Genomic DNA, 12,703 nt, shown 5'->3' on the forward strand with positions numbered 1-12,703 from the left:
GCACTTACATCTTCTTAAGAGTGGAAATGCGAAAGCCTTTCCCTGACCTCTTTCTCCCTACATTTTCATTTTTTGTTTAATTTTTATTCTGCTTTTTATTTATTTTTATTTCCCACATTTACTTTATTCACTTTTATTTTTGTTTTTATTAATTTTTCCTCATTTCTAGTTTTTTATTCCATTACATATATGTTGCTTATGAATGCTCGCTGAATCGACTTTTAGATTTTTGTTATATTTACCGTTAACTTATGATTGACAGTGCGTGCAGACAACTTCCGTCCACAGGCTTCTGTTTACAACTTCCGTCTGCAACTTCAGTCTACAACTTCCGTCCATGCCACTCATGAGCCAAGAAAGGCTTACACCTTAAAACAGAAAATGAAAGTTGGTTGTGTGGCATTCTATAATGGGGCAAAAGTTGTTTGAATGATAAAGGATGTGGTGGAAACAAAAGAGTAATGTTTGAATGCATTGCATGCAAGGCAAAAAAGTGCGCTTATGGGAGTGCCATTGCGATTACTACTGTAGTATTTACTGTTTATTCCACTAGTCTAATGGTAAGACCTTTTTTCCTGCTGATGTCTGTGGCTTAATCTGTTGCATATCTGTGTTCTGGAGCATGAGGCCAAGGTGTACAGTAGTGCTGTTGAGTGCACTTCATAAACAAAGAAACAAAATAATGCCGGCCACTGAAAAGACAGCTCACGACGTTTCATTGCACCAAGTTTTAATTTTTGTTATGTACAGATGGAACATTGGAGAGTAAAATGTTGATGGGTTTGGGTTTATGGGGGTTTAATGTCCCAAAGCAACTCGGGCTATGAGGGACGCCGTAGTGTAGGTCTCCGGAAATTTCGTCCACCTGGGGGTTTTTAATGTGCACTGACATCGCACAGTATACGGGTCCCTAGAATTTCGCCTCCATCGAAATTCTACCGCCGCGGCCGGGATCGAACCCGCGTCTTTCGGGTCAGCAGCCGAGTACCATAACCACTGAGCCACCGCGGCGGCTGGAGATTAAAATGTAGCTGTAATTTAACACTAATGGTAACTTCTCGTTAGTGTTTTTTTAACTGATAGGGAGATGCCTCTTACACAACAGCTAATTGCCTCCATCAGACATGTCCATGAAGACCACATGTATTACTCATTGTGGCAACGAGTTCTACCTTGTTGTGCAGTCAGTCTGATATATCAAACCGGATATATCGAATTATTGTTTATATTGAACAGTCAAACTAACCCCTTGAAAATTGTGTGCAGTTAAAGTATTGCACTGCTATTCGTGTTTATCGAGCTCCAATTCAGTGAAACATTCATATATCAAACCGCGCCCCCGGAAATTTCGCTTCTCCTCAGGGCTCTGCCTCCGTCACTTCCTTCGCGCACAGACCGGCTGCGTGGCCTTGGACACGTGCTGGCAGCGCTAGTCACGCAGACTCCGTAAACCCGCCTGATGAGGGGAACGTCGGGTCTACGTGGTAGTGGTTGAGTCAGACTAGTCAGCCTGGTGCACGCGTTTTCCACGCAACACCGCTGTCGTGCGGAGAAACCTGCGTTCGGTAAATCGTTTGTCGTGGCGAAGCCAGCCTAGCTGACCGGAGACTTCCGGCTTCTTTCACCTGGCCTTACTGGCATCACCAGGGTGAATGGCACCCGGTGCGGAGGCCTTGCGCGCCAGCCACACCTCCCTACCTCCGCACCACATCCTTTTCCAGAAGTAGTGGTTTTTAGTAAAGTAAATGGCGCAGTAGCTCTCACTTTTCGGTGGACACCTCAACTGCGCCGTAAGGGAAGGGATAAAGGAGGGAGCGGAAGAAAGAGGTGCCGTAGTGGAGGGCTGCGGAATAATTTCGACCACCTGGGGATTTTTAACGTGATGGTGGTGGAAACATTTATTGCCAAGCAATACAGAGGGGGGCAAACCAAGGCAAACCCCCTAACATGGCACGAGGTAACCCTTAGGCGGCTGCCCTTACAGGGCAAAGGACAGCCCTTGGAGGGCTATCCGAGTCAGGGCGTCGGTAATTATCCGGCGCTGGTCAGCAGCAGCAGAGCTGGCCAGGAGAGTCTCCCAGTATGACTCCGCCGTGGTTGGGGCTGGAGGGTGTGGGAAGATAGAGCATGTGAGGAGGACGTGAAGAAAGTCTGCCGGTTTCCCGCACAGCTTACAAGAAGAGAGGAATTGATCGGGGTAGCGGGCATGAAGGAGAATAATGTTTTTTTTTTTTTTTTGGGGGGGGGGGAAGGAAATGGCGCAGTATCTGTCTCATATATCTTTGGACACCTGAACCGCGCCGTAAGGGAAGGGATAAAGGTGAGAGTGAAAGAAGAAAGGAAGAATAGGTGCCGTAGTGGAGGGCTCCGGAATAATTTCGACCACCTGGGGATCTTTAACGTGCACTGACATAGCACAGCACACGGGCGCCTTAGCGTTTTTCCTCCATAAAAACGCAGCCGCCGCGGTCGGGTTCGAACCCGGGAACTCCGGATCAGTAGTCGAGCGCCCTAACCACTGAGCCACCGCGGCGGGGGGAAGGAGAATAGGGCAGGGAGCAGTTCGAGTCTGGAGTCGGCGCCAGTGGGAGGCCTGGATTAAGGTTAGGGAGGGAGCCGGCGGTGCGTAAGCGCACCGGGTATCTCGGTAGTAGGTAATATCTTTGAACGTAAGCAGACGCTCTTGGGATGGTGGAGGAGGTCCAACTCCGGCCAGGAAAGTGAGGCATCGGGCGAGGGAGTGGACCTCCTCTTAGGTTAGGTTAGGTTAGGGATATATCGGGTCTTTGGCGAAATTGGATAGGGTGGATTTTGAGTCGGAGAGAATTTTGGTGGCAGAGGTGGAGATGAGAGCGAGTGCAACGGCCGCTTCCTCTTCAATTTCCGATGAGTCTGTGGTGACGGATCCTGATGCGATTAATCGGGCCTGATTATTAGCGACGGCGAGAACCATGCGGGAGCCCGACGAATACGCTGCCGCGTCCACGTAGGCTACCTCGGAACTGTTGCCTTAGAGCTTTTGCAAGGCTTTGTGCGCGGGCTGCCCTGCGTTCTCCGTCGTGCTCCGTGTGCATGTGCAGGGATTGGAAGGATGATGAGGTGGGAGCGTAGGTCTGGAGGTAGGGGAACCCCCTCGTTAGGATGAATGATCGGGGCGATGCCGAGCTGACAGAGTAGAGTACGGCCTGCCGCGGTACTCGACAGCTAGGCGAGTCAGCTGTGCTGTTAGGGTGGCCTCTGCCAGCTCCTCAAACGTGTGTACCGAGGCTGAGGAGCCGGGCAGTAGAGGTGCTGGGGGTGGAGACGGAGGACGACCTTCGTGCAGCTCCTGAGGAGCGCGTTGATGCGGTCGTGCTCCTTCTGCTTTAGGGAGAGGTAGGGGAATGAGTATGCCGTGCGGCTCGTGATGTAGCTAGGCTTGGGTGAGGAGGAGTGTGTTCCGCTCTCGTAGACCCGCGCGCCGGTTCGCCACGCGCCGAATGTGGCGTTGCCATGCGCGCCGTGGGAGTGAAATACGAGGTCCAGGATGTCAATCTTGGAGACCATGGGGAATGGGGTGGTTCCCTAGAGTGAGTGAGATGCGAGGGTTGGCGGGGTCGTGCGGCCTGGGGCGGTAGAAGAAGAGTTCTGATTAAGAAAAGGAGCAGGCTAGGCCGCGCGCGCGAGCGTATGAGTCGGTGATGTTGAGGGCCGGCTGTAGGTGGTATTCCATATCGGCATCACTAGCTCGATTAGCCCTGACAGTGATGTCGTCAGCATAGAGGCTGAAATGTATGTCGGTATTTGGGGGAGTTGGAGAAGGGCTATGTTAAAGAGGATACGAGACTACAGCACCCTGAGGAGTTCCCCGTGCTCCCACTGAGACACCGGACAGCCGGTGGTCGCCCATGGTGAGTGTGGTTGTGCGTTCGGAGAGGAAGTCATGGACGTAATTGTACATCCGCGAGCCTACGTCTAGTGCGTGGAGGCCTTCTAGGATGGCTGCGTGGGTAACGTTGTCGAAAGCTTTTGTAATGTCGACGCCGAGGATAACCTTGGTGTCGCCCGCGGGGGAGTAAAGGATGTGGTGCTTGAGTTGTAGAAAGACGTCCTGGGTGGACAAGCCCGGGTGGAAACCGAACATGCACGAAGGCATGAGGTTGTTCTCCAGATACCGGCTGAGCCGGGTCTGGAGAACGTGCTCCATGAGTTTGCCCACACACGACGTAAGAGAGATGGGACGGAGGTTATTGGGAGAAGTGGTTTGCCGGATTTGGGAATAAATATTACTTTGGCGTCTTCCCACTGAGGCGGTAGGGCGCCGCGCAGTCAGCATTCGTTGAAGTAGTTGGTTAGGGCTTTGACGGAGGGGGAATCGAGGTTGCGGAGTGCCTTAATTGTTGTGCACTCCGTCGGGGCGAGAAGCTGAGGACGCGTTGAGGCGCTGATGTTCTGCCCTCACTTCCGCCTCGGTGATCGGTTGGTCGAGAAGGTCGTTAGGGGAGCCTGTGTGGTCAGGGTGGTCTGCGGAGGGATATGCGAGGAAGTAGAGATCACGAAGCTCCTCGAGGAGTTCCTGCTGGGAGGCCTCGGATGTGTATGAGCTTTATGAGGTTGCGTTTCTGGTGGCAGTGGGTGTTGCGGCCCGCTTCTTGGCCGGCGGTTCGCGAGTAGGGAGAGGTGGCGGTGGAAGAGTGGGGGTAAGAGCGGCCGGGGCCGCTGGTGCCGGGGTAGAGGTTTAGGCCTGCTGGTGGGCATGCAGCTGTGCCTGGAGGCGGAGGTTGGTGGTTTGGAGGGAGGCGAGCTGCGCGCGGACACACAGCAGCTCTTCATAGAGGGGGTTGACGGAGTCCTGGGAAACTACGTCTGCCCAGCTCACCTCACTAGTGCATCGGACGGGTGCCTGGGCAGGTGGTCTCGGTGGAACTGAAGGTGGTGGCGGCCAGCTGGTTCCAGTCCAGGAGCGGGACCGGGCCTTGGGCTTGTTAGGGGTGGACGGCTGTTTTGGTGTGGCAGTCTGCAGCACCGCAAAGGACTTCGATGTGAGCCGCGGGGCCTGGGGCTTGCGGGTCGTGGAGCGGCTGCGGTGTTGGGGTGGAGCCTGACTGGTGGGAGTCTGGCTGGCGTTTTCCTCGGTGGCTCGCTTGGTATATCCCAGTACCTCTTTTTGACGAGGTATGGGGTGCGGAAGCGCGCCTTGCACGTTCTGTCCGCCGTCAGGTGGGCTTTACCGCAGACCTTGCATTGCGGCGTGCAGGAGTGGTCCTCAGGGAGTTCGACTTGGTAGCAGCCGGGACAGCGGCGTTGCTTGGGAGCCGGGCACACATCCGCACGGTGACCGAGTGCGCCGCAGTTACGGCAGTGCTCGATCTTCTTTTTGAAGAGGTAGCACCTATAGAGTAGTGGTAGATGTGCTTGGGCACCCAGTCTTGTTCGAAGAGGATAATGATGGAATCTGTCGAGCCCATGCGTCTAAAGTCGAGGATGGGAGGGCTTGTGACTGAGACGGTCCTTGATGTCTTCGTATGAGTGGTCGAGAGGGACCCCGTGGACCACGCCGCGGGCGCAGTCCTCCGGTGCCTCTTGGTAGAAGTATATGTCGTAGGCGGTGCCTTTGATCAGTATGGACTTGATGTCGAGGTAGCGGAGTCTGCGGCGCGGATGGGGAGTGTTTATGAGGATGAGGTGTTGGAGGGTTTTGATGATGACTGTGCCGGGCTTGGCCTCATGAGGTCCGAGGCGGGCTGCTTGCAGAATGGCATCGCGAAGCACAACGCCGTTCACGGTCGGGAGGTTGAGGCCGCCACGGGGACGGAGGATGATCTTACGGTTGTCGATGGGGAGCTTGGGGTGGCGTAGAAAATACAGTTGGGGCGGCCGGGGCCGGCGCCCGGCGGGGCTTGAGGCAGATTCAGAGTAACGGTGGGAGGGCCGGGATTTGCGATTGGAGCTTCGCTTGTCGTGCGCTGATTTCCAGCCGTTAGTAGAGGTAAGTTCCGAGGGAGATATGTCTTCTCCCTCTACTACAATCGGTTCCATGCCGCCGTCGAGGCCCGAGCGCGAAGCTGTGTCTCTAGCGGCGTTCGGTATGGGCGGCTGCTGCACCGCGAGGCTTAGCATCTGCGCAGCTGTGTGATGAAATGACGTAGATTTGCCTCTTGATGTGGTGGTCTAAATCGGGAAAGTTTGGTATCGACAGGTTCCTGACGAGAAGCGGAGGCTGATGACACTAGTTTCAGACTGCTGGGATGATTAAATCCGGTCGTAAAGGACAACGTTTGCGGAGCGCATGTGAAGCGCGTCCGCTCACCCGGCCTCCGAACGCCGTTTTTTTTAGTCTTTAGCGTGCACTGACATCGCACAGCACACGGGCGCCTTTAGCGTTATTTCTCTTCCATCGAAGCGAGGCCACCGCTGACGGGTTCGAACCTGAGTACTCCGGCTCAGTTGCCGAGCGCCCTCACTGAGCACCGCGGCTGGTTCCTCTTTTTTCCCTTCCCTGACGTGCGGTTGAGGTGTCCACTGAGAAGTGAGACAGTTACTGCGTCTTCTCTTTCCTCAAAAACAATTTGCCCAGTGCGAAGAAGTATATTTCAGTAAAACACCACACGAAAAACCTGCGTTCCGAGCAAGCGGCGCTCAGCACGAGAACCACTCCACATTTTCCCGTTCGTATCGTTATGGGGCAACCCGCTGGCTGCAAAACTACCTTCCTGGTGTTAAATTGGAAGCAGATGAGCTGCGCTGCGGCTGCACGACGTCCGTAGGTCACGTCGGCCACCTGTCGGCCTCTTTGGTAGCGAAAGTTGCGGCTAACAGACGCGTTATAGCATATATACTATAATGCTCGGATTATTAGTGGCAACGGCAGTCTACTATTCTCAGCGGGACTATTCGCAGAGGGAAGGACCCTGCAGGCAGAGACCAAAGCGAAGGAAAGTTTAGGGACAATGTCAATGCGCTGATAAGTCGCTGGTGGCAACAGAATTGTTTGGTAAAAAGTCTGAGGACGGTTACCAGTGTAACGCGAATGTCATAGCGTTAGCTGTGATGTGACGGCAAATAATTTTTCACGGACATTTTCAGTTTTCGTCTCGCAAAGTCGGACAGCCGGAGGTGAGTCCGCGTACTTGCCAAGGACTGCGGTGACCTTCTTGCCAAAGGTCGGTCACAGCGGTGACAGCTAACCTGCACGCCTGTATAGACACGCTGGTTAGAGCGCAAGAACTTGAAACCCCGCGTGAGCACGGTAACACTAACGACTTTTGCAGTGTGAGGTTTTCGAAACTGGGTTTGCCCCCGAAAAGGCGCAGCGGGGTTTGCGGAGCCTCTTCTAAGCGCCCCCTAAGAAAGCCGGGCGCCTGGCCTCGGGACGCTTGTACCCATCCTTGTCCGGCACTGGGTTTCGGACCAACCACCTCCCGCAGCATAGGCGGACGCCCGGGCTAAAAGTGGAGAGGGTTTTTTGCCTTTTTTTAGTGCTATAGCACTAGGAGGGCCATGAAGGCGACTATTGTCCAGCGGTGTCGGTGTTGGCGTCTACATGTGCGAAGCCTGCACCTGCTGGGTGGTGTTATGGGAATTCGCCTGCCGCAGGTGAAGGCTTCACGCAGATGCAGACACCGACACCATTATTCCGATGCGCAGCAAGATCTTTCTTTTAAAGTTTTTCCATGGCTCGCTGTCGTATTTGGCCAAGAGTCCAACAGATGGCGGCACCGCCCCATTGCTGTGCTTAACTGCACAGTTCGCGGAGCGCGCGAACATGAATAAAGTCAGTCGTTCACCGGACTCTGTGTTGGCTGTTCGTTCTCTGGCGCTCGCCCGCAACGCGCGGGGCTCGGACATCACAATGGCGACGAGGAACACGTGTTGAACTGTTTGAAGCGTTCCTGTACTTCGGAAATGCCAGGCGTCGGCAAGCTAGAGCCGTTCGACACGCAGACGAACTGGGACGAGTACCGAGAGAGAGCTGTTCAGTACTTTATTGCCAACGATGTGCCGGATGACAAGAAACGAGCTGTCTTGCTCACGTGTTGTGGCCCGGCCACATACACCTTGCTGCGGAATCTGCTGGCGCCCGTGAAGCCGTGCGAGGCAAGTCTGACTACCATTTTTGATGTCCTCGGGAGGCATTTCTCGCCACAGCCGTCGGAAGTTGTTGCCTCATTCAAGTTCAACTCCAGAACACGACAGGCGGGTGAAGCGGCTGCTGACTACTTCGCAGCCCTGAACAAGCTGGCCGATGAATGCGGGTTTGGCACCTTTCGTGAGAGAATGCTGCGCGACCGCATAGTGGCGGGAATTAACGATGAATCGATGCAGAGACGACTGTTGGAGCTGCCGGACTTGACGCTTGACATGGCGAAGAAAACGGTTATCGCGATGGAAGCGGCAAACAAGGATTCGCAAGTGCTTTCAACGGCGCCCGCGCCCTTTGTCGCGCCGACCAACGCTGTGTCACGTGACTCTACGAAGCCGAGGCGAGAAGAAACGGCCATTTTGTGCTTTCGCTGTGGTGGCGGGCATCTGGCGACGCAGTGCCGACATCTAAACAGTGTCTGCCACAACTGTGGGATTAAGGGCCATCTCTCTCGTGTGTGCAAGGGGAGAAAAAATGCGACAAACACCAGGAGAGCGAAAGATGTAGCAAATACCAGGAAAGCGGCGCCGCCGTCTGTGAACAAATCTGTGCATGTCGTGAACGATGCCAGGTGTGATGAAGCCAATGAGCGACCGGATGCGCTTCAGGTATACGAATTGTGGAGTCTGCAAGGCACTGCAGGAGTTACTCAGCCATACCGCGTGGAAGTCGCGGTGAACGGAACTTCGCTGCTAATGGAAGTTGACACGGGAGCAAGTGTATCCGTCGTATCTGGGGACACATTTCACCGAAAGTTTCCGTCGGCACGTCTGAAGCCTTCAACTGTTGTGTTGAAGAGCTACTCAGGTGAACTGTCTCCTGTACTAGGAAGTTTGCCTGTGACTGTTCAGCTGGGGAACCGGAAGTGCGAGGAGGTGTTGTACATTGTTTCTGGTGATTGCCCGTCCCTCATGGGGCGCGGTTGGATGAAGGGTCTTGGTTTGGAATTATGCAATGCGAGAGAGCTCAATGCTGTGTCGTCGCTTGAGGATGTACTGGCTGCGTACTCCACTGTTTTTGATGGCAAACTTGGAACTCTCAAGGGCGTGGCTGCCAAGATCACCATTCAAGACAATGCCAAGCCAAGGTTTTTCAAGCCTCGATCTGTACCGTTCGCGATGATCGATCGTGTTAACGAGGAGCTGCTCCGTATGGAACGCGCTGGAGTGCTGCAACCGGTAAGATCATCAGAATGGGCTGCACCCATTGTGCCTATTCTCAAGCGCAACGGACAGATTCGAATCTGTGGTGACTTCAAGGTCACGGTGAATCCTGTGACTGTGCCGGAGAACTATCCGATACCGCGTGTTGAGGATCTATTCGCCAGACTGAGTGGGGGTGAGAAGTTCTCCAAGCTCGACCTCAAGGATGCCTACTTGCAAGTGGAGCTGGACGAGGCGTCCTCGAAACTGCTGACCGTCAACACGCCAAGGGGGCTGTACCAATACACACGCCTGCCTTTCGGCGTAACCTCAGCACCGTCGATTTTCCAGAGGGAGATGGACAACTTGATGCGCGGTCTACCACACGTGGTCGTGTACTTCGATGACATCCTGGTGACTGGGCGCAATGATAAGGATCACCTTCAGAACTTGTGCCGAGTACTGCATCGCTTGAAGGAAGCCGGTCTGAAGCTGAAGCTTGACAAGTGCACCTTCATGGGTCCAAAAGTGGAATACCTGGGCCACGTTGTCACGTCGGCTGGTTTCCATCCTAACCCTGAAAAGACTGAGGCTGTGCTGAAGGCCCCCAAGCCTAGCGATGTGAAGTCACTGCAAAGTTATTTGGGACTGGTAAATTTCTACCGGCGATTCCTGCCAAATCTGTCTGCTGTTCTTCATCCACTGAATCAATTACTTGGAGCCAAGACACCGTGGATGTGGGGTGCTGACCAGGAACGCGCGTTTAGGGAAAGCAAGGAGTTGCTGGTGTCTGCTGCGGTTTTGGCACACTACGACCCTAGGAAAACATTGGTGCTGATTTGCGATGCATCACCGTATGGAGTGGGGGCTGTGCTGGCTCACCGTGAGGACACGGGCGCTGAGCGTCCGATCGCTTTTGCATCAAGAAGTCTCACATCAGCTGAGCGCAACTATAGTCACTTGGATAAAGAGGCACTTGCCCTGGTGTTTGGAGTGACCAAGTTTCGGCAATATGTCTGGGGCAGAGAGTTTGAGGCGGTCACCGACCACAAGCCTTTGCTAGGCCTGCTCTCCGCTGACAAACCCGTGCCAGAGACGTGCTCTCCTCGAGTGCTGCGCTGGTCACTGATGCTGGCCGCTTATAACTACAAGCTTAAGTACAGACCCGGAGCCAGCATCGCCAGCGCTGACTGCTTGAGTCGGCTGCCGCTGCCTACTTCGGAACACACTGTTGAGCGGCCAGCTGAAGTATTCATGCTTGAGGCTGTTTACCCCAGGGTTTTGGTGGCGTCTGTTGTGGCGGAAGCCACTTCCAAAGACCCTGTGTTAGCAAAGGTTCGCGAGGCACTGTGGGCTGGAACAGAGCTGCGGGATCCTGTGCTAAAGCCATATGCCAATCGCACAACGCAAATGAGCGTCCAAGAAAATTGCATCCTGCTGGGTTCGCGAGTGGTTATTCCTAGTACACTGCAACCTCAAGTGCTGCGTCTACTCCATGAAGGCCACCCTGGAATTTCAAAAATGAAGGCGGTTGCTCGAAGCCATGTGTGGTGGTCGACCCTGGATGAAGACATTACGAATACGGTGCGTGGATGCCGTGTGTGTCAGGAGAACCAGAGAACTGCGCGGCCAGTAGCTATGACGCCATGGCCGTATCCCGAGAAGCCGTGGTCACGAATTCACATCGACTTTGCTGGACCTCTCAAGAATCGCTACTTGCTGATTGTGACGGATGCTTTTTCAAAATGGATAGAAGTTGTTCCTGTGACCACACCATCAGCAGATGCCACGATTCCATGCCTACGGACTATGTTTGCTGCCCATGGTTTGCCAGACGTGATTGTGTCGGATAATGGGCCAGCATTCGTGAGTGCCTCGTTCAGGGAATTCCTTCAGCGCAATGGCATAAAGCATGTGCTGACGCCACCGTATCACCCGGCATCAAATGGTGCTGCGGAGCGTGCAGTGCAAACTATCAAGGCAAAGCTGAAGAAAGCAGTGGGTGGAAGCTTCGACTGTCAGCTAGCCCGCGTCCTGCTGAACTACAGGTCAACGCCGCACGAGACTACTGGGTGCTCCCCGGCTGAGTTGATGATGGGGCGCAAGCTGAAGACAGCTTTGACCCTACTGCGGCCTGACATGAGGTCCACAGTTCTTACAAGGCAGCTAAAGCAGAAAGTTGCGCACGAGCAGCATGCCCATCGGACGCCGCTTGTGCAGCCAGGGGATTCTGTATATGCACGAAACTTTCGAGATGGTCCACCCTGGTTTCCTGCAATGGTGACTGCTACATCGGGCGACCACATCGCCGATGTCACATTGCCTGATGGTCGGTCCTGGAGGCGACATCAAGAACATCTGCGACACGATATCTCTGCAACCGAAGTGTCTCCGCCGGCTGCAGCAAAACATCAAGTCGGTACACGTGATGTGAGTGCAGATGACTAACAGACCTCTGCCATGCAATCACACCTGAATGCCGGCAGCGAGGACGGATCTGTACAGCACGAGGCTCCACCAAGGGATAATTCAGCACTGGGTGTGCCGGTTGATCCAGAGCTTCCCAAGTGTGAGCCGCAAACACCACCGTTGCGAAGAAGCTCAAGAGCAAAACGGCCCAATGTACGCTATTCGCCGTGAGGCCTGTTCACGTTACCTTCTTTGTGTGGGTGGGGAGGGGTGTCGTATTTGGCCAAGAGTCCAACAGATGGCGGCACCGCCCCATTGCTGTGCTTAACTGCACAGTTCGCGGAGCGCGCGAACATGAATAAAGTCAGTCGTTCACCGGACTCTGTGTTGGCTGTTCGTTCTCTGGCGCTCGCCCGCAACGCGCGGGGCTCGGACATCACACTCGCATCGAGCAGTTAAGACTGCCATAAAAAACCATTGGAGAACGTTTTTGACGACAGCAAAGGCGTTAATAGCAAAAAAATGCAAGTCTGCCGACGGGAGATCTGCGGATGTGCCAATTGTTATAGTGAAATCTAACATATGAAAAAATTGCGTTCATAAATTCATAAATTCGTTCATAAATTGTGTCCATAAAACAGGAGTTAACTCTTCCCTGTTGAAAAATGCCTTTGTCGAGAATTGCTGGGCATGATACCAGTTACTGAGGAATGCCCTATGAGTGGTAGGGGCGAATGGGTAAGAAAAGCTTTTAAACTGGATCATGGGACTGTGCATGCAATTTATCGCGGGCAGTTTAAGAAATTTATTTGCAGAATACTGCTCTTTGAAAAACATCTTTATTATGGGAACAGTGAGATAGGTTCTAGTGTCCAGTACTTGAAATATATTTGTAATGTTGTTTTGTAGCTATGATTCAAAGATTATAATAGCGTTTAGAAGGCTATATCAAAATGTATTTATATGGAACTTAAAACCAGTGTTTATGATACAACATACAACATTGTTAAAGTTCTACATTATAGCAACA

The sequence above is a fragment of the Amblyomma americanum genome, chromosome 3 (assembly GCF_052857255.1).
Source record: "Amblyomma americanum isolate KBUSLIRL-KWMA chromosome 3, ASM5285725v1, whole genome shotgun sequence".
NCBI classification, from domain to species: Eukaryota; Metazoa; Arthropoda; class Arachnida; order Ixodida; family Ixodidae; genus Amblyomma; species Amblyomma americanum.